This window comes from Eriocheir sinensis, chromosome 5 (genome assembly GCF_024679095.1).
Source record: "Eriocheir sinensis breed Jianghai 21 chromosome 5, ASM2467909v1, whole genome shotgun sequence".
Lineage (NCBI taxonomy): Eukaryota > Metazoa > Arthropoda > Malacostraca > Decapoda > Varunidae > Eriocheir > Eriocheir sinensis.
In genome coordinates, this window is record NC_066513.1 from 9652471 (window position 1) to 9679724 (window position 27254).

Sequence of the window (27254 nt, forward strand, 5' to 3'; positions counted from 1 at the left end):
CTCTCTCTCTCTCTCTCTCTCTCTCTGTCATAATTAATCTCGTTTTTTTCCTGAAGGAGGTGAATTTTACTGACGAATCTGAATTATTTTTTCCATGTTTCCTTTTAATATTTGTAAAGTGTACGTGTGTGTGTGTGTGTGTGTGTGTGTGTGTGTGTGTGTGTGTGTGATAACCGAACATCAGATAACTATGACATCTGCTGGTGCATGGTCTCCCGGGACGGCCCTGCCACGTAGTCGCCTTTCTGCAGGACACCGAAGTCGACGTGCGCCCATCCACACTCCTCCTGCCACGCCCCAAAGGCAAAGGCCGAGTCCTGCAGAGCCGCAAGGTAAACATCTGTTCCTGTTGTTGTTCTTGTTTGTGTACAGGCCACGCCCCATTACCGTTGTTGTTCTTGTTTGTGTACAGGCCACGCCCCATTACCGTTGTTGTTCTTGTTTGTGTACAGGCCATGCCCCATTACCGTTGTTGTTCTTGTTTGTGTACAGGCCACGCCCCATTACCGTTGTTGGTCTTGTTTGTGTACAGGCCACGCCCCCATTACCGTTGTTGGTCTTGTTTGTGTACAGGCCACGCCCCATTACCATTGTTGTCCATGTATGTATACAGGCCACGCCCCATTACCGTTGTTGTTCTTGTTTGTGTACAGGCCACGCCCCCATTACTGTTGTTGGTCTTGTTTGTGTACAGGCCACGCCCCATTACCGTTGTTGGTCTTGTTTGTGTACAGGCCACGCCCCCATTACTGTTGTTGGTCTTGTTTGTGTACAGGCCACGCCCCATTACCGTTGTTGGTCTTGTTTGTGTACAGGCCACGCCCCCATTACCGTTGTTGGTCTTGTTTGTGTACAGGCCACGCCCCATTACCGTTGTTGGTCTTGTTTGTGTACAGCCCACGCCCCCATTACCGTTGTTGGTCTTGTTTGTGTACAGGCCACGCCCCATCACCATTGTTGGTCTTGTTTGTGTACAGGCCACGCCCCATTACCGTTGTTGTCCATGTATGTGTACAGGCCACGCCCCCATTACCGTTGTTGTCCATGTATGTGTACAGGCCACGCCCCATTACCGTTGTTGTCCATGTATGTGTACAGGCCACGCCCCCATTACTGTTGTTGGTCTTGTTTGTGTACAGGCCACGCCCCATTACCGTTGTTGGTCTTGTTTGTGTACAGACCACGCCCCATTACTGTTGTTGGTCTTGTTTGTGTACAGGCCACGCCACCATTACCGTTGTTGGTCTTGTTTGTGTACAGACCACGCCCCATTAGTTGTGTTTCTTACAAAATAGTGAAGGTCGAAAAAAAGTGACAAAAAAGCCCTCGCATACAGAGGACAGTGAGGGTAGAAAAATAGAAGGATCAGTTTTGGATAAAGAGGAGTCTTTATGCTTCCCGTCTTGATAGTGTTCAAATCATAGAGGAGGAAATACTGACAAAGGAAGGATGCTCTGTCGTTTACAAGGGAAGAGTCGAAAAGAATGAAGATAATGGTTAACTCTTGCATAATTACTTTGGACAGAATGGAATTGGGTGAAAGAGGGTAGAAAGTCGCTTGCAGTGGGGTTGCACAAGGAAGATAATGTTGAGGGCATACGCTATAGCTGCGCCTGGCCGTGGTGCTCATCTCCGTCGCATTGGCACAGGGCCAGCGTGATATCTGAATTGCCACAGTGTACCTTCCTCGGGAACCCACCCATGGACCGACCAGCCCGAAAGGGAGGATGAACAGCTGGGTGGGCTGCAGGCCGACTGCCCGGACTGGGATTCGAACCCGGATTCGTAGCTAATCGCGCTAAACACTACACCACGGAGGCGCAATTGAATAACAAATGGGATGGAACTATGGATAGAAGATTTAGTGAGAGGCAACAACTGCGGTGGAACTTAAGAAGCAGAAGACGGTCATTTAAGAGGAAGGGAGCTGACAACACGAACAGCCTTTGACTCTCCTCTCTGCTAAAAGAGATGTGTGGAGCACCCTCACACATGGGATGCTTAGTCCATTAAAGGAGAGGACAAGGTACGGTTAGCATCTGTGAGGGTAAAAATAACAGCTGGAGACGATACAGAACGCTTACCGTCAAGGAAGCTGATTTTTCAAGAAATGCTAAATTATATAACCAGTTAAGATTTAAAGTTAAAGAGAGACCAATAATGTCTAATGTAGAAGGGGACAGCTGTGTTGTGTGTTATCGAGGAATAAATAGAGTTAGTTCTTTGAAAGGTTGTGGTGGGTTGTTTGGTGAACATATCGAGTATCTTAAGTACTGTAAGACTTTGTTCCTGACTCAGTCAAAGGCTTTCGTAGATGTCTAAGGCAAAAGCAAACATAAACAGTTCTGAACCTTGATATCACGTCTTGTACACGGCATAGAGCACGCATTCCTGGTTCATGCTAACATAACAGTTTCAAGCCTTGCTATCACGTCTTGTGCATGGCATACGGCACGCGTTTCTGGTTCATGCTAACATAACAGTTTCAAGCCTTGCTATCACGTCTTGTGCACGGCATGCACATTTGGCAGGATGTTAGACTAGACCCTTATACAGATTTTCAGATATGGGGCCATCTCGAACTCTGCCCAGGCGCTGGATCCAAGAAGCGTTAGCGATCTCGATAACTGAGATACCGATGTAAACATTCGTTAATGGCATCCAAGTAGCTAAACTATGACGTCACAGCGTGGTTAACTTAACGAGAGCCCCAGATCACTCGTAAATGTAGGGAAGTTCATCATGATAAACTTATTTATGATTTTTTAGCATTAAATATAAGTTTCAGAATACACAGAGCAAATTCGTTTATAAAATGATGATCTGTACACACTGCACACGACTAAAATATCAACAAGCGCTGCCTCGCTGCTGCTTACCTCCACCCCGGTACAGAAAGTGTCACAAGAAAATCTGTCATCTCTAAGCACCATTGTCAGATTGTCGTATTTACCGGTTTCTGACCCTTAACTATTGCCCAGAAGCACTAATATAATTAATCATTATGACTATAACAATATATGAATCCAGTTATCGGGGCCCAGGAGAGAGTTTCTGTGTCGGAAATCGGCAAACATAAGAGGCTGAGGACGACTTGCTGCCAGCTATAGGCTGCTGCTTCTCCCGTTATACCCCGTAGTCATGTTTCCCGATGATGACTGCCTCTCTCTTCTCCACCTCCTCAACCATTGTCAGCAGCTCAGACTCACTGAACCTCGGCCGCCGCAATTTCGTCAGTGGTTCAACCTTTTTCTGGGTAAAAGAACTTTCCTGCCGTGTGTAAGGTGAGGGTTATCGTACTCAGAGCATAGTATTTACCGGTTTCTGACGCCTAAGTTGCCTAACTATTGCCAAGAAATATCAGGATCTAACTCTTTTAACGATAACTATAAATGAGTTTCATTATTGCAGCCCTGAAGACCGTTTTGGGGTAGGAAGGCGGAAATATAAGCGGCTGAGTACGACAATCCGGCAATGTTGGCCGCCACAGCTGAGTGGGGCAGCCGTATGATTGGCTGAATTTTTTCAAAGAATTGCTGTGATTGGCTGTCGAGTCTGATGACATCATCGTTGCGCTTACCCAATCAGTTGGCTTTCTGCAGTAGCAAGGCCCGAGCGATATCGTAAGTCTCCTTCTTGGATCTGAATTTAGCGATGTCGTCCGGGCAAACGCTCGGTAACAATACCGATGTCGGTAAGCAAGCTTCTCTTTGGATCCGGCACCAGACAGTCGGCGGCAGCCATTTTCCAATATGGCCGCCAGTAAAACATATATATGATTTAAGTCAGGGTCATTTCTTCAGCATAACATGTTTAAAGTGGATAAAACGCTTTCAGATTTATGAAATATTCAATATGAAAGTAAGTTATGTACTAACAGAGTTATTCACGCCAATGTGTCATTGTTGAAAACAAAATTGCACAAAAAATTCAAACTTCTGCTCGTTCAGAAGTGCATTCAGCACAAGCAAGTGTTACTGGTACACTAGTGTAGGAGTCTGGTAGGTCTGATACTTTCTTGGAAGCTGACTCTTCAAGTGGGTATAAATCATGGCGAACTATTCCTGGATTGTTCTTTGTCATGCTGGAACAAGGAGATTCCAGTTACATGAAAGGAATATGTGGCTGTAGTAGACCCGGGATTGTGGTCAAAGTTTTCAATGGCTCCTTTGGTGTTTGACCCTAGTCGAAGTTTGTGAGGGCAGACTGTCTTTTTCTGCTTGTACCGTTTACAGGCACGGTTTCCTTGTTCTGTGGGTATTTCCATAACACGATCATATGAGACATTCAAAGTTCAAACAGTTTGTGCACAAGTTTTCGCTTGCGTGTTTTCTCATGGATTGCTACACCAACATAGATAGGCAGTGGTGTTATTTTTGCCTTGTTGTGACGTAATCCACTGCTTCCACTTCGACGACGAACAGAGCTGTTGAACTGAAGCAACTGTGCCACAATGAGGCTTGCTTGACTGAGGACAGCACCAGAAGGACTTTATGCTTGGACCCTCGTTGATTATGGCCACTGAGGCCAGCAGTGTCTGTGGCACAGACTGTTCCTGTCATTCTATGTCAAATGAACCCCTGAATGAAGCGTTCTTTTCTAGCATGTCCCGACGGACAATCTGTGCTGCCCTTACAAGAGTTATTGCTTCATCATATTGTTTCTCACATACCTTGGAGACAGCACTGCCTATGTCTTCGTCGAAGGCTACCAGGACATCTGGTCCCTCTTTATAGGCTCTAAGATCTGGAAAGTTGGCAAGGATTCTGTTTTTTAGATGTGTCGATTTCACACGGCTGCTCTGTGAGACGACTAGCTTTTCCAGTCTCGTGGAATAAAGTCGATAAAGATCTGCTAACTTAAACACTGGTGAGACAGCTTCATCTTTCTTGGCTTCCTCAATGTATGTAATCAGCTCAGCTAGGACAAGTCCATGAGTGATGTTAGTAGTTTCGTCTTCTCCCTGTTGGCCTTCAGCATGTTCAGCAGTGGAAGGTTTCTTGTACAGTGCAGCCAAACAACGAGAATGGTACAGTGCATCTTGTACAACCATGTCTCCTGCGCTAAGCTTAGCAATAAGTCTCTCATCTTGAAGATCTAATGCGCACTTAAGAACACGTGCATCTAGGCGAAAGGTTGATGCTCTGTGAAGTGCACCTGATGCTGATAATGGCAGGTCACAGAAAAAGAATAGAATTCTCTTTCCTTTTTGTTGCCCCTCTTTAATATTCATTCGGGTGAACTTAGTTGAAGTTGTTTTACGGTCTGGACATTCTTTTTTCAGCTCGTCGCAACTTGGTTGTGCTGAACTTGATACAGCAAGACTTGTGCCATTTTGCCTGTCGCTCTTAGAGGGTAGCCTTAACACCATTGCCCTCATCAAGTCGTCGAATATCTAGCGCCACTGGAATACTATCTAGTTCATGAAAGCGGGCTAGGTTTTCTGAGAAAGTAATGTACCCGGCCCCTTGATCAGTACGTCTTGATTCTGCTGGACATTGGAAATTCTCGTCCTTGACTGTTTGGCAAATGATGCATTTGTTCCAGTCTGTTAGCTGAGCGCCTTGAAATAGCCCAGGGATGTGGGACGTTGCAATCTGGTGCTTTTTAATGGCCATCTTCCCAGCACCTTTAGTTAAACCAGTTTTAACCATCACCAAGTTACTGCACTAAGCAACATCTTCTGATACCTGGAAATAAAAGAAATGGTAATTTTAATTACAACTTGAAATTGGAAACATAAGATAATTATTAGTTATTGGTACATACTGTTAGGACTGTACAAAGCGGAACGTGATCAAAAATACTTTCCGTGTTGCGAATATATTGATGATACAGCACAAGAATGTTTATGTCTAACACAGAAAAAAGTGTTAGCTAGAGATAAAATCCTGAACATAGAAAATAAATATTGAGAGATTATGAAACAAAGGTTATCAAGATAGTCAGTTGAATAATATAGTATTGTAGATAAATCAATTAACTATTTGATAGGACTTACGAGTGAGAATAACGTAACGATGTAAGAACTATGTTGCTCAGAATAGATACGTTAGAATAGATGCAGTACTCGAATGACTGTGGTGGTGGGCAATCCGACAGAACGTGCTGAAATAAAGTCCGAATGAGAGTCCATGATCTGTACTGTCTATAAAGGCACTGCTGAAATAAATACTGGTTAATATAAGGATACTGAATAGTATTTCAGAAACCTCAGGTGTCAAAAATAAACTCACATAAAGATAGTACCGGTAGACGGTAGTATTCCAACTGGCTAAAAATTATTATATTTTTTTGTGTTTTCAACATAAAAATAGTAATGAACAATTCTTTTGGATACATTTTATTACTCCAATAAACAATTTATAAATATGGAAGTATTAATCCATTTAAATCAGGTAATACTGAAGGTATGGTGCAGGTATATATATATATATATATATATATATATATATATATATATATATATATATATATATATATATATATATTTTTTTTTTTGTTGTTGTTGTTGTTGTTGTGGCCATATGGAAAAATGGCTGTCATTTACTTCCTGGGCAGAGTTCTTGATGGCCCCATATATGAAAATCTCCACAAGGGTCCAAACTAAAGTTCTGCCAAGTTGATGCTTTTAACCTAATTTGAACAATTATTTGAGATTTTTTTTCACATATCCGCCTGACTATACGTAAAATGGGCGTAAAAAAGTACGCAGAAAAGCAAGTACTTTATCGCGTCCTTTACAACGTCCTTTTTACGTATTTTTTTTAGAAAAAAAACTACGTTTAAAGTCCTTGAAAATTACGTAAAAAATGCGTAGCCTACATTTTTACGTACTTTTTATACAAAGAGATTCGTAAATTGGGTGTTATAAAGTATATAAAAAAAAGTGGGAGCACTGGCCTGGCGGTGCAGCATTTTTTTTTTTATACGAGAATTGATTACGTAAAGGAGTCGGATATGGAGGAGGTCAAGGAGACATCTCCTCTTGTTTTCTCTCTCCTGTCGTCGGGAAGCGGTAGTTGATCTTGGGGCAGCTGCTCAATAAAACCACTCCAAAGGCTGAGAAATGACGCACACGACTCGCTCCGAAGGGCAAAATGAAGTACGTATAAACACTCACGTCATAATTGTGGTAGTGGCTCAAGACTTCGGCACACTTCCCCTCCTCCCGCCTCCATCTTCCTCATCCTGTCCTTGACCTGTCCTTGACTTACAGCTGGATGGATGTTTTACTTCTGTGGAGGTTTTAGGGGGATGAGGGTCAAGTAGGAATGAATGACGACAGGTCTCTAACTTTCTTCCGGCCACACCTCCTCCACTAAGGAACAGAACATGGAACTATTGTGTATGTCTGTATAAAGAATGTAGGGCTGTGCCGGTGGTGCCGGTGCTGGTGTGGTGGTAGGAGTTTCAGACCGTGTTTGATAACAGCCATTTATCACGGTTAGCTTCCTTCCGGTGCTCCGCCTCAACACAGTTTCTGAGCGGCGTAGATAGGATGATTGCGGCACATTATCCTAAAGACATTTCCTGCCTTTAATCGCTCCTACCACTGTCGTAACTCTTCAATGCTTCTTGAACTGCGCAGTTAGGATCGCGTTCTTCGCAAAACACTTATCGCTTTTTGTAACGTCCCGAGTTCTATGGAAATCTCCCGACACCCTTTCTCAGTAGCCTGGGTAGCAAAGACTCGGCATGTTTCCCTCTTTTAGTCCCTTCTGCATTATGTGAACACTCAAAAACACCCTCTCTGACCTGCCTGGATATTATAGAGTAGGGGCCGGTCTATCTGGATGAGGAGTGCAGAGGCCTCAAGTTCACCGAGCCGCCTCTCTCTCTCTCTCTCTCTCTCTCTCTCTCTCTCTCTCTCTCTCTCTCTCTCTCTCTCTCTCTCTCTCTCCTTCTGTCAATGTTCATATCCTTTTGGGTGGCCGGGGATATATTCTCTCAGGGTCCTCCGTCCCTGCCCACGGCTAACAGTCAGAGCAGCCCCAGATTCGGGTTGGTCGGGGAGGGGCCTTCAAGTTCTCCCAAGAAAAATAATACTTCACAAAACCAAGAGAACACGCCAATGCCAGGGTCACTATTACCATAAACCAGAGCTGATCCGCTGGACGTGGTATAGCGATGCCAAATGGGTAGCTAAGGAGATTAACCAGATTATTGTCAGTATTGGTAGGCGGTGGCTGAACAGATAGCAAGACGGCCCCGCGTTCAGGAGGACGCGAGTTCAATCCCCGACCGGTGCCACCAAGCTGGGATTTTTCAGCCGCCGCCGAGTGGATTAAAACTACCCACATGCTGTCCAGAAGACCACCTATCAACCCGGACTCTAGATTCTAGGATTAAAGATGAGCTCCGGGAGGGCAGCATGAGCCAGTGCAAGATGGCGCCACTATAAAATACTCGCCTGCGCCAGAACGGACTGGGCCGACCATCAGGACCCACCGGGAAGAAGCCTTGGACCGACCATCAGGATCCACCGGGAAGAAGCCTACCGGCGCGATAGGCCAAGACGTAAAAAAAAAAAACCCTCGTAGGATGATAATTCAGCATTGCAATATATATATATATATATATATATATATATATATATATATATATATATATATATATATATATATATATATATATATATATATATATATATGTAATAATATTTTTAAATATATTTACTTATTTATTTTTTTATTTTTTTTACATCTTCGCCAGTGGCGCGGGTAGGCTTGTTTTTGGAGGGGCCTGATGGTATGGCCCAGCCCGTTGTGGCGCAGACCAGTGTTTATAGTGGCGCCATCTTGCATTGGCTCATGCTGTAATCTCGGAACTCATCTTTAATCCTAGAATCTAGAGTCCGGGTTGATAGGTGGTCTTCTGGACAGCATGGGGGTAGTTTTTAAGCCACTCGGCGGCGGCTGAAAAATCCCAGCTTGGTGGCATCGGGCGGGGATTAAACTCGCGTCGTCCTGAACGCGGCGCCGTCACACTGTCGACTCAGCCACCACCTCCCCATAATAATAATAATAATAATAATAATAATAATAATAATAATAATAATAATAATTGGTTTATTCAGTTGTAGGCAGCCATAAGGCTGAAAATACACAAAATACAATACAATGAGTTTCATGTGATGAGTAATGGGGGAAGTGGGGAAGCGTGATGTGTGTGTGTGTGTGTGTGTGTGTGTGTAGGGGTGGAGGGGTCGTGTGATCATGGAGGTGTTAATGGCCCTCACAAGCGTCGGTATCGCGCGTGTTTTGACCGGGACGAGAATATTGTGGGTCTAGTGGGGGGAGGGAAGGCGGGTGGGAGTAGGTCTCTATGGCGGGGGTTGTGGAGGAGGGACTTGCCGAATTTCGTTAGGTTTGTCTGGTATCGGTCCAGAAGGGTGGGCAGATTCCATGGAGGTAGGATTAGGAGGAGACGGAGCGAGCTGGGTGAGGTGTCCCAGGAAAGTGAAGCCAGTTTGTCCGCGCTGGCCAACGCCCAGGACTGGCAGGATGGCCGCGCCAACCCTTAGTATCAGCAGCTTTATTAAATGTTTTTATCAATTGTTTCGCTATCTGTTAAGGTACTACAACTTTTTTCTTGCTTGTAGACTAAGACATTTTTATTGTTTCCTAAGTACTTTTCAAATTAATATTTAGTTGTATTAAAACAAGTACTCATGCGTGAAAATAAGTATTTTCAGTGCGATGAGCTACATACTAGAAATACAAATATACGTACATGCATTAACGACCATTTTTCAAGTAACCTAAACCCTGATTTTATATCTTTTGTGGATAATAAATATTCATAAAACAACTAATAATACCTGATTTATTAGTTAATTGTAAAGTACATAATTATAAGTACACTATTATACAATCATCCATCCTAAATTTAACAAGATAAATTGGAAGTAGGTTTGGTTTGTATTTATTGGCCACTGAAATTAATAAGTTTGGTGTACAACTGACGGCTCCTTACCTTAACATTACTTGCTAATTTATTATTTATCTGTGTAGCATCATACTTAAACCGAACCTGCAAATATGTCTCAGCAACTGCCTTAACTAACAGATGCAGGTAGTTTTCCTGAGGGTCTGTGTCATACATGTGATTAGTTATGGTGGGGAATATGTTTTTTTGGTTGCAATAATCCAGCACTGAAATAACTAACTTACATAAGAACATAAGAACGCAGGAGTCTGCAAGAGGCCGGTAGGCCTGTACGAGGCAGCTCCTTTGACCCTAAGCTCCCGTGTATCTAACCCCACCTAACATCGCTGTCCATGAATTTATCTAGTCTATTTTTTAATGTGACAATTGTATTGGCACTCACCACATGACTGCTAAGCCTATTCCACTCATCCACCACCCTGTTAGTAAACCAATTTTTGCCTATGTCCCTGTTGAATCTGAATTTATCCAGTTTAAACCCGTTACTTCGTGTCCTACCCGGTTCTCTTACCAACAAAACCTTATGAATGTCTCCCTTATTAAAGCCCTTCATCCATTTATAAACCTCGATCATGTCTCCACGCACCCTTCGCGTTTCTAGAGAATGCAAGTTTAACTGTTTGAGTCTTTCCTCGTATGGCAAGTTTCTCAACCCCTGAATCATCTTAGTCATCCTCCTCTGCACCGATTCTAACATTTTGATATCCATTCTATAGTAAGGTGACCAGAACTGAACCGCATAGTCAAGATGAGGTCTAACTAATGCTAAATATAGTTTGAGGAAGACTTCGGGGCTTCTGTTGCTTACGCTCCTTGAAATAAATCCCAGTACCCTATTAGCTCGATTTCTAGCTTGAATGCATTGTGCCCTTGGACGGAGATCAGAGCTCACTAAGACCCCTAAATCCCTCTCGCACCCAGACCTCCTTATGAGAGTGTCATTTAAGCAATAGTTATGTGAGGGGTTGTTCCTCCCTACACTCAGAATACTGCACTTCCCTACATTGAACTCCATCTGCCATTTATCCGCCCAGTCATATAATCTATTGAGTTCACCTTGGAGAATACTAGCCCCCTGCCCTAAATTGTTGCTTGACACTCTTTCTCTGAACAGTTTTTCTGAAGTGATTCAAATATCAATAACACCATCAGAAGGATATACCAAGTTCCCTCTATCCTTTACTTTAACTAGTGAGTGAAGGTGGCTTGCATCGCCCTTATCTAAGCTTAGACCGGAAATGCATGGTTCACAGTATAATGACCTCATCAATTTGTATGCAACAAATCCTCCAATATATGCCACAATTTTATTTACACATTGCGAGAGATATATATATATATATATATATATATATATATATATATATATATATATATATATATATATATATATATATATATATATATATATATATATATATATATATATATATATATATATATATATATATATATATATATATATATATATATATATATATATATATATATATATATATATATATATATATATATATATATATATATATATATATATATATATATATATATATATATATATATATATATATATATATATATTCCTCTACCTCCTGATTACCGGCATCATCTAGTATTTGTCTTTTAAGGACTGAATTATTGATTATCTGAAGAGAAGAATTATTTACAGTGTTCTTTACACACCTGCTGGACACATTTAATATTGGAACAGACTCCGGTGGTAAGCAGTTGCCTCGAACAGTATCTTGTAAATCATTGTGAACGAGCAATTTCTTATATGCAGAAGAAAACTGCCTTACTGATGGATTACTTTATTATTCCAACCTCCCATGCCTCTTATCAGTCTAAATAGCAACTCAATATGGTTCTGACTTAATTGTATGTCATCAAAAACTTAAGGATGGGTTCTGGAGTAGCAATTAAGGTTTCATATAGATACTGTAGGCTTCTTATACAGAAGAGAAAACCAAGAAAGCCTGCTTCCTATTAAATGATATAACGAGGTGCCCATCAGGGAACGCAAGTGATCTAATATATGTTTCTGCTGATATCAGAAAATCTTTTATTTTATCAGCATTATTATGTTTCATGGGACACTTGTAGCCAGTTGCGTGAAGATTTCTAGCATTCATGATGTCAAACAATGTGTTGAAAACCGTAATGAAATCAATTGTGCCTTCACAACCTCCAAATTCACTGATTTGTTCATCAATACAGAATCTAAGAGACTGTGCTACTGATTCACTGAGCAGCTGTGCAGCTAATTTAACATTCATTTTCTTCCTGTACCATCTTATATGTGCAACTCTCAATTTATTCCCTAAATGCAGTTCTTCATGTTCTTGAAGTTTGTGCAACTGCTCAATATACTCCCATTTCACAAGGTTACCGTTCATATCAAGCAGTATTTTTTTCTCTCGCAGACAATTTCTTATAAGCTTTAACACGTGACAAGGATCCAGGAGTATGCAGACTGGTGCCTGTGTTACAGGGTGAGGAAAAGCTGACTCTACAGTATCACATGCAAAATTGCACCCAAAATGTTTTATCATGAATAGATTTGTTGATGCACCATCACAGGTTAGCGATTTAACAGTAGCACCCACTGAATGAAGTCGTTCTAAGCACTGCTTCACTAAATTTCCCCTCTCACTGGCACCAAGTCCTGCAATCAATAAGTATCCAACTGGCAACTTCCATCCATCATTGAGAGAGACAACCATGAACACAAGTTCCTCCTTAGCTACTGGAAGACTATCGTCGTCCAGTTCGGTACCCATGTCTATATAGCCAAGGTGTCTCTTTCCGTCCCACTCCACTTGTTGCCTGGTAACCATTTCATCCATAACTAATGAGCACAACACAGGCTTTCCTTTCTTTTCTGACGCATCAGCTCTCAACCTTAATGCTGAAAATGCAGCTTCTGTAAATCCTAGTTTACCATCTACACACTGACACCATCGCTGAACTGTTTTAGGATGTGGTAGGCAGGTGTCATACACTTTTCTCACGTAACGGTAAGCCTGCGGAGAATAAAAGTGTAAAGTAAGCGCAAAGGTTCTCAGTTCATGGGTATAAGGAGATGTCACATATTAATTATTTGTATGTTTTGGAACCAGCCGCTTCAGCAAATCTTTCACATCGCCAACACATTTTTTCTAGTATTCCTAAGCTGTCTTCGCTCACGAAATGCTTTCTTTTCAACTCAGATATTACGCTTTTCATATCACTATTTCTCTTCTTCAGGGTGACTCCAAGTAGTCTGGTGGATTCAACCACCTGCAGCTGGTGAGGGCCAACCTCCAGGGCTGGCGGTGGGATTACAGTGGTGGAGGTGTGAAAATGCATCACCATCGTCTCGTTGGTGTTGATGGTGACGTGGTTATCTTGCGTCCAGCTCTGCAGTCGGTCCAGAATGTGTTGTAGGGGCGTGTAGTCAGAGGCTGTGTTCTTGATGGAGATGCCCACTGTAGAATCATCCACGTACTTCCAGCGATGAGGAGGGTCTAACAGTGCATTATTAATTAGAATAACGAAACAAAGAGGCCCATGCGTGTCCCCCGTGGCACCCCAGCAGAGAGGGGCTGGAGGGTGGAGGTGCAACCCTGGTGACGCACAGCTTGGTGCCGGTGCGTCAGGAAATCCGCCAGCCAAGATGTCAGGTGGGAGGAAAGGCCGATGTTTATGGCCTTGGTGATGACAGTGGTGTGGTCAACCAGGTCGAATCTTTCCGAAAGTGTGTGTGTGTGTGTGTGTGTGTGTGTGTGTGTGTGTGTGTGTGTGTGTGTGTAATTAACACACACACACACATATATATATATATATATATATATATATATATATATATATATATATATATATATATATATATATATATATATAACACAAACACACACACACGGTAGACTAGCTGTCACTGCAGCAATCCTACGAAATTACGGAAGTTCTTAGTGCCTCACGATGCACTGAATCAAACGCCTTCTTGAGATCGAAATAGACTGCAAGCATCCCCTGTCGAAACTCACGTCGGCGCTCCACCAGTACTCGAAGCGCAAGAATACCACCAGTTGTCGACATACCAGACATATCAGGTCTCTGCAGTTTTAGCTGCTGGTTGCAAATCCTCATGAGGAATATGTGAGCAAGCACCTTGCATGGCACACTGAGGAACCACGTAATGCCACAGTAGTTCTTCCAGTCGTGATGGTCACCTTTCCCTTTCCAGATAGGAACGACCAGCCCTCTCTTCCAGTCAAGAGGAAAGGTGCCATTGTTTATCTACGAACACTACACTTCCACTATCTATCAACGAACACTACACTTCCACTATCTATCAACGAACACTACACTGCCACTATCTATCAACGAACACTACACTTCCACTATCTATCAACGAACACTACACTGCCACTATCTATCAACGAACACTACACTTCCACTATCTATCAACGAACACTACACTGCCACTATCTATCAACGAACACTACACTTCCACTATCTATCAACGAACACTACACTGCCACTATCTATCAACGAACACTACACTGCCACTATCTATCTAGCTACGAACACTACACTGCCACTATCTATCAACGAACACTACACTGCCACTATCTATCAACGAACACTACACTGCCACTATCTATCTAGCTACGAACACTACACTGCTACTATCTAGCTACGAACACTACACTGCCACTATCTATCAACGAACACTACACTGCCACTATCTATCTAGCTACGAACACTACACTGCTACTATCTAGCTACGAACACTACACTGCCACTATCTATCTATTAACACTACACTGCCACTATCTATCTAGCTACGAACACTACACTGCTACTATCTAGCTACGAACACTACACTGCCACTATCTATCTATTAACACTACACTGCCACTATCTATCTATTAACACTACACTGCCACTATCTAGCTACGAACACTACACTGCCACTATCTATCTATTAACACTACACTGCCACTATCTATCTATTAACACTACACTGCCACTATCTAGCTACGAACACTACACTGCCACTATCTATCTATTAACACTACACTGCCACAATCTATCTATTAACACTACACTGCCACTATCTAGCTACGAACACTACACTGCCACTATCTATCAACGAACACTACACTGCCACTATCTATCTAGCTACGAACACTACACTGCTACTATCTATCTATTAACACTACACTGCCACTATCTATCTATTAACACTACACTGCCACTATCTAGCTACGAACACTACACTGCCACTATCTATCAACGAACACTACACTGCCACTATCTATCTAGCTACGAACACTACACTGCTACTATCTATCTAACAACGAACACTACACTGCCACTATCTATCTAGCTACGAACACTACACTGCCACTATCTTTCTATTAACACTACACTGCCACTATCTATCTAACAACGAACACTACACTGCCACTATCTAGCTACGAACACTACACTGCCACTATCTATCTATTAACACTACACTGCCACTATCTATCTAGCTACGAACACTACACTGCCACTATCTATCTATTAACACTACACTGCCACTATCTAGCTACGAACACTACACTACCACTATCTATCTAGCTACGAACACTACACCACCATTCATCTATTAACACTACACTGCCACTATCTAGCTACGAACACTACACTGCCACTATCTATCTAGCTACGAACACTACACTGCCACTATCTATCTATTAACACTACACTGCCACTATCTAGCTACGAACACTACACTGCCACTATCTATCTAGCTACGAACACTACACTGCCACTATCTAGCTACGAACACTACACTGCCACTATCTAGCTACGAACACTACACTGCCACTATCTATCTAGCTACGAACACTACACTGCCACTATCTATCTAGCTACGAACACTACACTGCCACTATCTATCTATCAACGAACACTACACTGCCACTATCTATCTCTCTATTAACACTACACTGCCACTATCTATCAACGAACACTACACTGCCACTATCTATCTAACAACGAACACTACACTGCCACTATCTATCTATCTACGAACACTACACTGCCACTATCTATCTATCTACGAACACTACACTGCCACTATCTATCTATTAACACTACACTGCCACTATATATATATTAACACTACACTGCCACTATCTATCTAACAACGAACACTACACTGCCACTATCTATCTATCTACGAACACTACACTGACACTATACGAACACTACACTGCCACTATCTATCTATTAACACTACACTGCCACTATCTAGCTACGAACACTACACTGCCACTATCTATCTATTAACACTACACTGCCACTATCTATCTATTAACACTACACTGCCACTATCTAGCTACGAACACTACACTGCCACTATCTATCTATTAACACTACACTGCCACTATCTATCTATTAACACTACACTGCCACTATCTATCTATTAACACTACACTGCCACTATCTAGCTACGAACACTACACTGCCACTATCTATCTATTAACACTACACTGCCACTATCTAGCTACGAACACTACACTGCCACTATCTATCTATTAACACTACACTGCCACTATCTATCTATCTACGAACACTACACTGCCACTATCTATCTATTAACACTACACTGCCACTATCTAGCTACGAACACTACACTGCCACTATCTAGCTACGAACACTATACTGCCACTATCTATCTAGCTACGAACACTACACTACCACTATCTATCTAGCTACGAACACTACACTGCCACTATCTATCTATTAACACTACACTGCCACTATCTAGCTACGAACACTACACTGCCACTATCTATCTAGCTACGAACACTACACTGCCACTATCTAGCTACGAACACTACACTGCCACTATCTATCAACGAACACTACACTGCCACTATCTATCAACGAACACTACACTGCCACTATCTATCAACGAACACTACACTGCCACTATCTAGCTACGAACACTACACTGCCACTATCTATCAACGAACACTACACTGCCACTATCTATCAACGAACACTACACTGCCACTATCTATCAACGAACACTACACTGCCACTATCTATCTATTAACACTACACTGCCACTATCTAGCTACGAACACTACACTGCCACTATCTATCTATTAACACTACACTGCCACTATCTAGCTACGAACACTACACTGCCACTATCTATCTATTAACACTACACTGCCACTATCTATCTATTAACACTACACTGCCACTATCTATCTATTAACACTACACTGCCACTATCTATCTATTAACACTACACTGCCACTATCTATCTATTAACACTACACTGCCACTATCTAGCTACGAACACTACACTGCCACTATCTATCAACGAACACTACACTGCCACTATCTAGCTACGAACACTACACTGCCACTATCTAGCTACGTACACTACACTGCCACTATCTATCTATTAACACTACACTGCCACTATCTAGCTACGAACACTACACTGCCACTATCTATCTATTAACACTACACTGCCACTATCTATCTATTAACACTACACTGCCACTATCTATCTATTAACACTACACTGCCACTATCTATCTATTAACACTACACTGCCACTATCTATCTATTAACACTACACTGCCACTATCTATCTATTAACACTACACTGCCACTATCTAGCTACGAACACTACACTGCCACTATCTATCTATTAACACTACACTGCCACTATCTAGCTACGAACACTACACTGCCACTATCTATCAACGAACACTACACTGCCACTATCTATCTATTAACACTACACTGCCACTATCTAGCTACGAACACTACACTGCCACTATCTATCTATTAACACTACACTGCCACTATCTAGCTACGAACACTACACCGCCACCATCTATCTATTAACACCACACCGCCACCATCTATCTATCTACGAACACTACACTGCCACCATCTATCTATTAACACTACACACCATCTAGCTACGAACACTACACTGCCACTATCTAGCTACGAACACTACACTGCCACTATCTATCTAGCTACGAACACTACACTGCCACTATCTATCTAGCTACGAACACTACACTGCCACTATCTATCTATTAACACCACACCGCCACCATCTAGCTACGAACACTACACTGCCACCATTCATCTAGCTACGAACACTACACTGCCACCATCTAGCTACGAACACTACACTGCCACTATCTATCTAGCTACGAACACTACACTGCCACTATCTATCTAGCTACGAACACTACACTGCCACTATCTATCTAGCTACGAACACTACACTGCCACTATCTAGCTACGAACACTACACTGCCACTATCTATCTACGAACACTACACTGCCACTATCTATCTAGCTACGAACACTACACTGCCACTCTCTATCTATTAACACTACACTGCCATTATCTAGCTACGAACACTACACTGCCACTATCTATCTATCAACGAACACTACACTGCCACTATCTAGCTACGAACACTACACTGCCACTATCTAGCTACGAACACTACACTGACACTATCTATCTAGCTACGAACACTACACTGCCACTATCTATCTATTAACACTACACTGCCACTATCTAGCTACGAACACTACACTGCCACTATCTATCTATCAACGAACACTACACTGCCACTATCTAGCTACGAACACTACACTGCCACTATCTAGCTACGAACATTACACTGCCACTATCTATCTAGCTACGAACACTACACTGCCACTATCTATCTAGCTACGAACACTACACTGCCACTATCTATCTAGCTACGAACACTACACTGCCACTATCTATCAACGAACACTACACTGCCACTATCTACCAACGAACACTACACTGCCACTATCTACCAACGAACACTACACTGCCACTATCTATCAACGAACACTACACTGCCACTATCTATCTATCAACGAACACTACACTGCCACTATCTATCAACGAACACTACACTGCCGCTATCTATCTATCAACGAACACTACACTGCCACTATCTATCAACGAACATTACACTGCAAGTATCTGTCAACGAACACTACACTGCCACTATCTATCTATCAACGAACACTACACTGCCACTATCTATCTATCAACGAACACTACACTGCCACTATCTATCTATCAACGAACACTACACTGCCACTATCTATCTATCAACGAACACTACACTGCCACTATCTATCAACGAACACTACACTGCCACTATCAACGAACACTACACTGCCACTATCTATCTATCAACGAACACTACACTGCCACTATCTATCTATCAACGAACACTACACTGCCACTATCTATCTATCAACGAACACTACACTGCCACTATCTATCTATCAACGAACACTACACTGCCACTATCAACGAACACTACACTGCCACTATCTATCTATCAACGAACACTACACTGCCACTATCTATCAACAAACATTACACTGCAAGTATCTGTCAACGAACACTACACTGCCACTATCGATCTGTCTATTAACACTACACTGCCACTATCTATCTACCTACTCTCTCTCTCTCTCTCTCTCTCTCTCTCTCTCTCTCTCTCTCTCTCTCTCTCTCTCTCTCAGCCGTGCCTCCAGGACAGGGACTGCTATCTCTCTCCACTCCCTTCATGCTGTTGCTGCCTGTGTTCTCCCTGCTCCCTCCACCCCACCCCTCACTTCGTTTATTACACCACCATCCGCCTCCATAGTTTGTCTTTTCCTCTTCTGGCGGCTCCCCTCCACTGACTCCTTTTACACACGCTGGACAGCACACGAAATAGCCATCCATTCAAGTCTATCAGTCCCGAACATCTTTTGTGGCACCGCTTGTCACATCTCGTGAAAACAATATAATTTACTCACACTCCACCTCCACACACTCCACAGGGAAACCTTCTTACTGGTGCATTTTGCTCTATTTTTTTTGCCTGTTACCACCATCTTTGCCTTGGCCATATTCACCCTCTAACCTCTTCTCTCCAGTGCTTGCTTCCAAAGCATAAACTTTCTCTCAACTTCCTCCTTTGTCTCAGCTGTTAAGATTCAGTCATCTTCACGCAGCATCTCCCATGGATCCCTGTTTGCACTCCTTGGTGGCTTCCTCCATCACTGCAATAAACAAAAGAGGGATGAGGCTGAGGCCTGATGCTCTCTATCTATCTCAGGAGTATCTGAGGTTCCTCCAGCTCAGCTACTCGCACCCTTGATCCTGACCCTCCGTACAGTGCCATCACTCTCATTACAAGCCTCTCTGGTGCATTATGTCTTCGTAATGACCGTCTAATCGCTTCTCTTGAACTCTTGTCAAATGCCTCACCCAGATCCACACACGTACATATGATACAGCCCCTGCTTCTTCGCCTTATGCTTCTCCTGCAGCTGTCTCGTGAAGATTCCATCAGTAGTTGGCTCTCCAGCCATGAAGCCAATTTGTCAGTCATTAATCTTGATGCTTCTCTAAGCCGTCCACACCGCACCTCCCACATCATCATCCCATGTCCCCATGCTCTGAGACCCTCAAAGTTCTGTACACGCCACACAGCAATGCTTCTCCTTTACCTGTAAACAGTAATAACAAAAGGTGGGTGCATATGCTATAACTGCGCGTGGCTGCAGTGCTCATCTCCGATCCTTTGGCCCTTTAAGCCCGTGGTAGGTAACAGCCAATCACCCTGGAACACGAGCCAAAGTGTAATCCAAGATTATCACAGGTTACCTTCCCCAAGTTTTCCCAGGTACCCATTTATCGACCAACCGAAAGAGAGGAAGAACAGCTGGGTGAGCTGCACACCGACTGCCCTGGCCGGGATTTAAACACAGCCCCGCGGAGTGATAGCCTGACACGATGACCACGGAGGCGCATGTAAACAGTGCTAAGGAAAAAATATCCTTCCATTCTTCTGGACTTTTCTCCTCCTCCAGAATATTTCCAAAAACTCCAATTAGTTTCCCGATGGCTGTCCCTCCAGCTAGCCTCACCTTGTCACTATTTACACCCGATAGACCTGCTGCCTTGCCATCTTTCATCATCTTCACTACTCTTCCTACGTCTTTCTCTTCTACATGCTCAACTGGGCCTTCCACCATTTCAATCTCCTCCAGTTCAATGCTATTTTCTACATGCAGCAGTCTTTCAAAATATTCTCTCTTTTTTTTTACCTCACTTCCCTCTCCACTACTTTGGTTACTTCATTTTCGTCCTTTAACTCTGTACTTTGCTTCTTGTACTTCCTTTTCGTCTTTTCTCACACTCATCTGCTTAGCTACTCTGGACATCTTCTGGCTTCCTTCTGCTGTGATAAAGTCCTCACTCCTCGTCTCCCAAGCTTGATTCTTTGCTACTGCAACTTGCCTCTTAGTTTCTTTCGTCTTTTCTCTATACATTACTCTATCGAACTCACCTCTTGATCGCTGCCACTGTTTAAATGCAATTCCTCGCTTCCGTGGAGCAGTGGTTAGAGTGTCTCGCTAAGACTCCGTGAACCTAGGTTCGAATCCCGGCCCAGGCGGTCGCGTGCAGTTCACCCAGTTGTTCATCCTCCCTTTCGGGCCGGTCGAGAACTGGGTACCTGGGGAAACCTCGGGAAGGTGACCTGTGACAATCCCAGATTTCACGTTGGCCCCTGTCCCAGGGTAATGTTTTTTTTCCTACCACAAGCTCAGAGGACCAACGGTTCGGAGATGAGCATCGCAGCCACGCGCAGCTATAGCGTATGCACCCACCTTCACCTTCATATTTTCCTATAATTTTATGGCTAAACACTCAAGCTTAACAAGAGATAAAACTGATATGTCAGCTCTTGAAAACAACAACACACTATAGGCACTATCGTCGTAGACAAGAGCAAGCAGATCGTGTATCAAACCCTCCTTGGGCGAGACCCCGTCGCCTCGTGCAACCCAATACTGAGAAGCTGATAACCAAGGGACGAAATAGTTGCTTCAACGCAAGGTCTATTTATTAGATGTTGCTTCAATGGTCAACCAACATGGTGAACAAAGACGTCGGGAGTGTTCGGGCAAGGGGGAGGAGTGGAAGCGGAAGGGAGGGGGAGAGGTAGGGATGGTTGGAATGGAAGGGAGAGGAAAGGTGGAAGAAACTACCAATGACAAAGAGAGGAAGGGAGGAGGGAATAGGAGAATAGGGTGAGGAGGACAAAGGAGTGGGGAGGGAAGGGGGGGGGGGGCAGGCAGGGAGTAATGTAGAGGAGATCTCAGCTTTTTCTCACCACCTCCTCTCCAGAAAAGGTCAGCCGTTGACTGTAGGAAGGAAAATAAAGTGTCATTTTTTTGTCTTTCAGAGTGTGCTGACGAGCCGGGCAGCGATGGCTGGCAGGGGTCTGGTGCCGCTCCTGTGTCTGTGTGAGTCTCGTCCTTGGACAGCAGCGTCTCTTGGCCCGCGGTGCCGTCAGGGCGCGTGGCCAGGGTTACGTAGCCAGGGTTAGGCCTTCACGGAGGCATCGGTGGCATCAAGGGGGCACGGGTGTATCAGTGGGCGGGGTCATTAGGAACAGAGAGCACGAGACTTTGCCAAGTCCATCAAGCAGTGAAGGGTCACTTACAAGGCTTAGCCATGCCTTTCAACTTATCCAGCAGTAAAGGGTCAGGTACAAGTCAGGCAAACATCCATCTTAAAACAAGTAATATTTCGGGGGCCTTCACGCCCAACCCTCCCCCATAAATACTGGCCTGGGGCTGTATGCTCAAAACTCTCTCTTAGAATGTCTTGAAGGGTGCTCCTGCCACAATCAGTTCAAGGGAGTTGCGTGTGGGCGATGCACGAAGCGTCAGCTTCTTCCCTTCGGCCTTCCGTTGGCCCAGTGTCTGAGAGACATTAAATTTTTAGTCATGCTACCCGGTGATGCTCCAGGCAAGGATTCACTGACGTTTAACCAATCACATGCAAGTAGTGGATAAGCTGATGTTTGTAAACAGGACAAAACATTCATGGTTGAAACTGGAAATGAAAACAAATTAGTGATATTTTGTTATTGGCGGCAACTGAAAACTATTCCCTCACAAGCTACCACACGTCGCCAAAGCAGATAGTTCTTTCCTTAATTTATCACTTAATCCTTTTCTTCCTCCTTCTTCCTTCCTTCCCTCCTTCCACTTAATTCATCCCTACTTCACTCCCTACTCCCTACATTCCCTTCCTTCCTTCATTTTCTCCTTGCGCTCCTCTCTTCCCTTTCTTCCTTCCTTCCCTACTTTCACTCCCTTGAGTCCTTCCCTCCTTCCCTTCATTCATTCCTCCCTTCACTAGCTCCATTTCAGTTCCTTCCTCCTTCCTTCTTTCTTGCTTTCATCCTTCCTTCCTTCGGTCACCTCCCTGCTGAAAGCGTTTCGCTGGCATCAAGGTCTGTGGATGCCATCCCTCTCCACAAGAGACTGCTGTTATCTCGGAGATCTTTTTATGGTATGTTTCATATCTCAGAAGGCTTATGCCACCTTAAAATTGTTTAGGAAAGCGGTTAGCAAAAGAAAGAATGCGTAATACTTCTTATAGGCCTGCCTTTGACTAATTAAAGTAGCAAAAGGATGGGGTCGACCACCCTTTCAATCCCAAGTCTTCCACGATTGTTGTGTATCGTCCGCGTTTGATCATAGCCCCTCCGCGGTTGAAGGGAGACGGGCCGGCGGCATACTGGGCCGTCTGTACCTCAGTGATGGCCGCTGAGCTCAGGGAAAGGAACGCTGCTATAAGCTACCCGACCGCAGAGGAAGAAAGGTAGCTTAATGTATCAATAAATGAACCACGTAGAGCAGTGGTTCTTAACCTGGGGGCGCGCCCCTCTAAGGGGGCGTCAGTAATTTCCAGGGGGGGCACGAACCCTTGGAAAAAAACTAGGAATTTCTCTAATTAACTTTAATCTATAGTCTATAGTCTATTGTCTATAGTCTATTGAAGAAGTAGCAATATTTCTATATTCGCAGCAGAAGGCAGATCTCAATTACAAGGTCCTGTCTGAAGACTTTCAGCTATCTCCAGCTTACTTGGTGGACATTTCCGAAGTGTTAAATGTTCTCAACCCTAAACTACAAAGGAAAAACATCAGCATCATCATGCACCACCACACCATTCCAACCTTCATGGCCAAACTCGACCCCTGGAAGTGTCGAATTCGCAGGGCAATACAGCCAGTTTTAGTAACTTGGATTCTGCTCTCAAACACGGTAACCTTGATTCTGAGTTTAAGAAACAAATAATCACTCATCTGACTAACTTAAAAACATAATTCATCAGATACTTCCCAGATATAGATGAAAAATGTGAAACCTGGAAATTAATCAGGAACCCATTTCAATGTGAAGTAGCTCATGTTTCGGATGAAGTGCAAGAGAGGTTTCTTGAGTTAAAGTTAAACTCTACAGCTAAGAAAGACTTCAAAGATCTGGATCTTGAGACGTTCTGGGTCAAGTACTTCCTGTTTACTCTCTGATCTCACCTCAGGCTCTTCGGAATCTAACTATGTTCGGATCCACGTATCTTTGTAAAGCTTCGTTTTCCACACTCGTTGCTGTCAACACCAAATACAGAAACAGGCTGTACGTTGAAGGGGACTTAGCTGTGCACTCTCTGGCATTCAACCACGCATTCAAGATCTAGTAGCTAAGAAGCAGTGTCAAGTATCTCACTAATGACTAGGTAATTCATACTCAATAAAAAGACTAAAAACGCATTTTTTAATTTATTTTTCTTTATAATCTGGGAGGAAATGCTAATCATAGATGCAAGGGGGGCGTAGAGGGAAACACCTCGTGCTTGCTACGCTGAGGCCTGAGATGCCAGTGCTTAGAGCTTCCCCACGGTCGATGTCTCGCTGTTACCAGTTTATATGTTTTGTCTTATTATGTTTGACGGTTTGAATAATGTTTCACACTGATCCCGTCATGACTGTCCTATATTAGTAATCTTTCGTTTTCGCTCAAACACCGGAGAATTCCTCCCCTTCCTATCCGCCTCCCCTTCCCTTTCACTCCCTCATATCCTCCCTACCTTTCCTCCCTGGCTACTGCAGCTGTTATTTAAGGTCGCACCACTCTTCCTTCCTTCCTTCCTTCCTTCTCACCCCCCACTTCCTCCTCTCTCACATGACGCTGATCTCTCCTCTTCCCACTTCCCTGTCCCCTCCCTCCTCCCTCGGAAAGTTGCAGTATTGACCACAAAAAAAAATGACATCTCCCAAACAGATATCTTTCCCTCCCCCTCCCCGTCCTTCTCTGCCCCACCCCCTCCTCCCCATTCCTTTCCCTCCCGCTCCTCCCCTTACCGTCCTCTACTCCCCTGTCCCCCCCTTCCTCCTCCCTTACCTCCCTCTCTCCCTCCCCCAGTCCTCCTTTATTTTTTGTATCAAGTTATTAGTTAATTTCCAGGGAACATGTGCCATACATCGCTCCTCTTATATAAGGGAGGAGTGCTGAGGTCTGAGGAAACTGAAAGTATTTTTTCTATTATATAAAAAAATATGATAAATACTAAATAAACTGATTCCAAACGTGCATTTGTAGCTGTTTGATTTATTATTGCTTTTATTTTGGGAAAATCTATTGTAAAATATGGCAATTGTACTATGTTAAGCATGTTTCCTTTGTTTGGATAGCCAGGATAGGCACTGAAGTATTTTTTTTTAAATGCTGACTACCGCTACCGCAGCGTCGCACACCGCGTACCGCACTGGGAAAGAAAAAAATGGGACCATAACCGCATTACTCCGGAAAAAGTACCGCACTACCGCAACCACACTACTGATTTTTCAGTACCGCGCCCACCTCTGGTATAAAGGTTAAGAACCACTGACGTAGATCATAGGAAAAGTGTTCAGGCTGGAGGACGGAAAGGGGACGAGGGGAACATGTTAGGACAAGACTAACATTCTCTCTCTCTCTCTCTCTCTCTCTCTCTCTCTCTCTCTCTCTCTCTCTCTCTCTCTCTCTCTCTCTTTTGCAGTGTTCCTCGTCATCGCGCTCGAGGCGTCTTCATCATCTTCAAGGTAAATTTTATGTTTTATTGGATCCAACACTTTACTAATTCACACACACTCACACACACACACACACACACACACACACACACACACACACAATCACATACACAAAAAATAAATAACATTTGCATGCATTTTTTCCCTTATCTACTACTCGGTGAGTTAATATTTTTTATTTTTCTTTGCTAGTGCTCTCTCTCTCTCTCTCTCTGATGATGTATTACCATTTTTAATGTTATCGGTATTACATATATTATTATTATTATTATTATTATTATTATTATTATTATTATTACTATTATTATTATTATTATTATTATTATTATTATTATTACTTTGATCATTATCATTATATTATTTTATATTGTTGTTGTTACCAATATTCTCTCTCTCTCTCTCTCCCTCTCTCTCTCTCTCTCTCTCTCTCTCTCTCTCACGAACACCCATCACACACACACACACACACACACACACACACACACACACACACTCTCTCTCTCTCTCTCTCTCTCTCTCTCTCTCTCTCTCACACACACACACACACACACACACACACAAACACACACACGCTCGACTGGAGTAGGTAGGGAGACACCTACCGAACAGGCGCAAGCCACTCCCGGTGAGGTATATATGGGAAGTGAGGAGGTCGCTGAAGCCCTTCAAAGACCCTTCCCATGTTCTCACTAACCGTTTCCCTTTTGTCTCATCAACACCAGAGAGTAGTTCAGCATGCTCTCTAAAGACATATCCTCTCTCTATGCACACCACACTACATTCGCACAACATGCACACATTTTCCCAAAATTCAAAATTCAAAATGGGGTACCAAAACAATGCCTCGGAGTCCCTGCCTGGGGGGGGGGGGGCGGGGGAGACTGCAAATTCCCCCAGGGAGAGCTCCCCTTCTGGCTGCCGACTGAAGAGGTGTCTCGATAACTCCTCGAACCTATTTCTTATCAATTTCTGCAACATTTGCGGTTTTCATTCTAATTTTCATTCTATGGAACACCATCTCTCCTCCTCTAAACCTCACCTTTTCTTCCTCATCGAAACACAGGTTTCTAAGGCTACTGACAGCAATCTCTATTCTGTTCCCTCCTACTATCTCTATCCTAAATTTCAATCCAAAGCTGGATGTTGTGCCTACGTGCGCAACGACATCACTTGCTCTCGTGCCCACGACCTTGACTCTTCAGAATTTTCCACCATCTAGCTAAGACTTCATTGTCATTCTATTACTAAATACATCTGTGCTGTTTATCTCTTACCTAACTCTACTATGTAAAATTCTTT

General features: G+C 43.3%; 1 long non-coding RNA gene across 1 annotated transcript in view; it reads left to right on the plus strand.

Moving 5' to 3' along the window:
- The first annotated feature begins 212 nt into the window (after positions 1-212).
- LOC126982576 (uncharacterized) overlaps positions 213-27254 on the plus strand; it is a 34415-nt gene continuing 7373 nt past the window's right edge. The window contains exons 1-3 of the long non-coding RNA XR_007735251.1: positions 213-332; positions 22272-22332; positions 25922-25964. This is a non-coding gene — a long non-coding RNA (uncharacterized LOC126982576). The remainder of the gene's footprint in view (positions 333-22271; positions 22333-25921; positions 25965-27254) is intronic.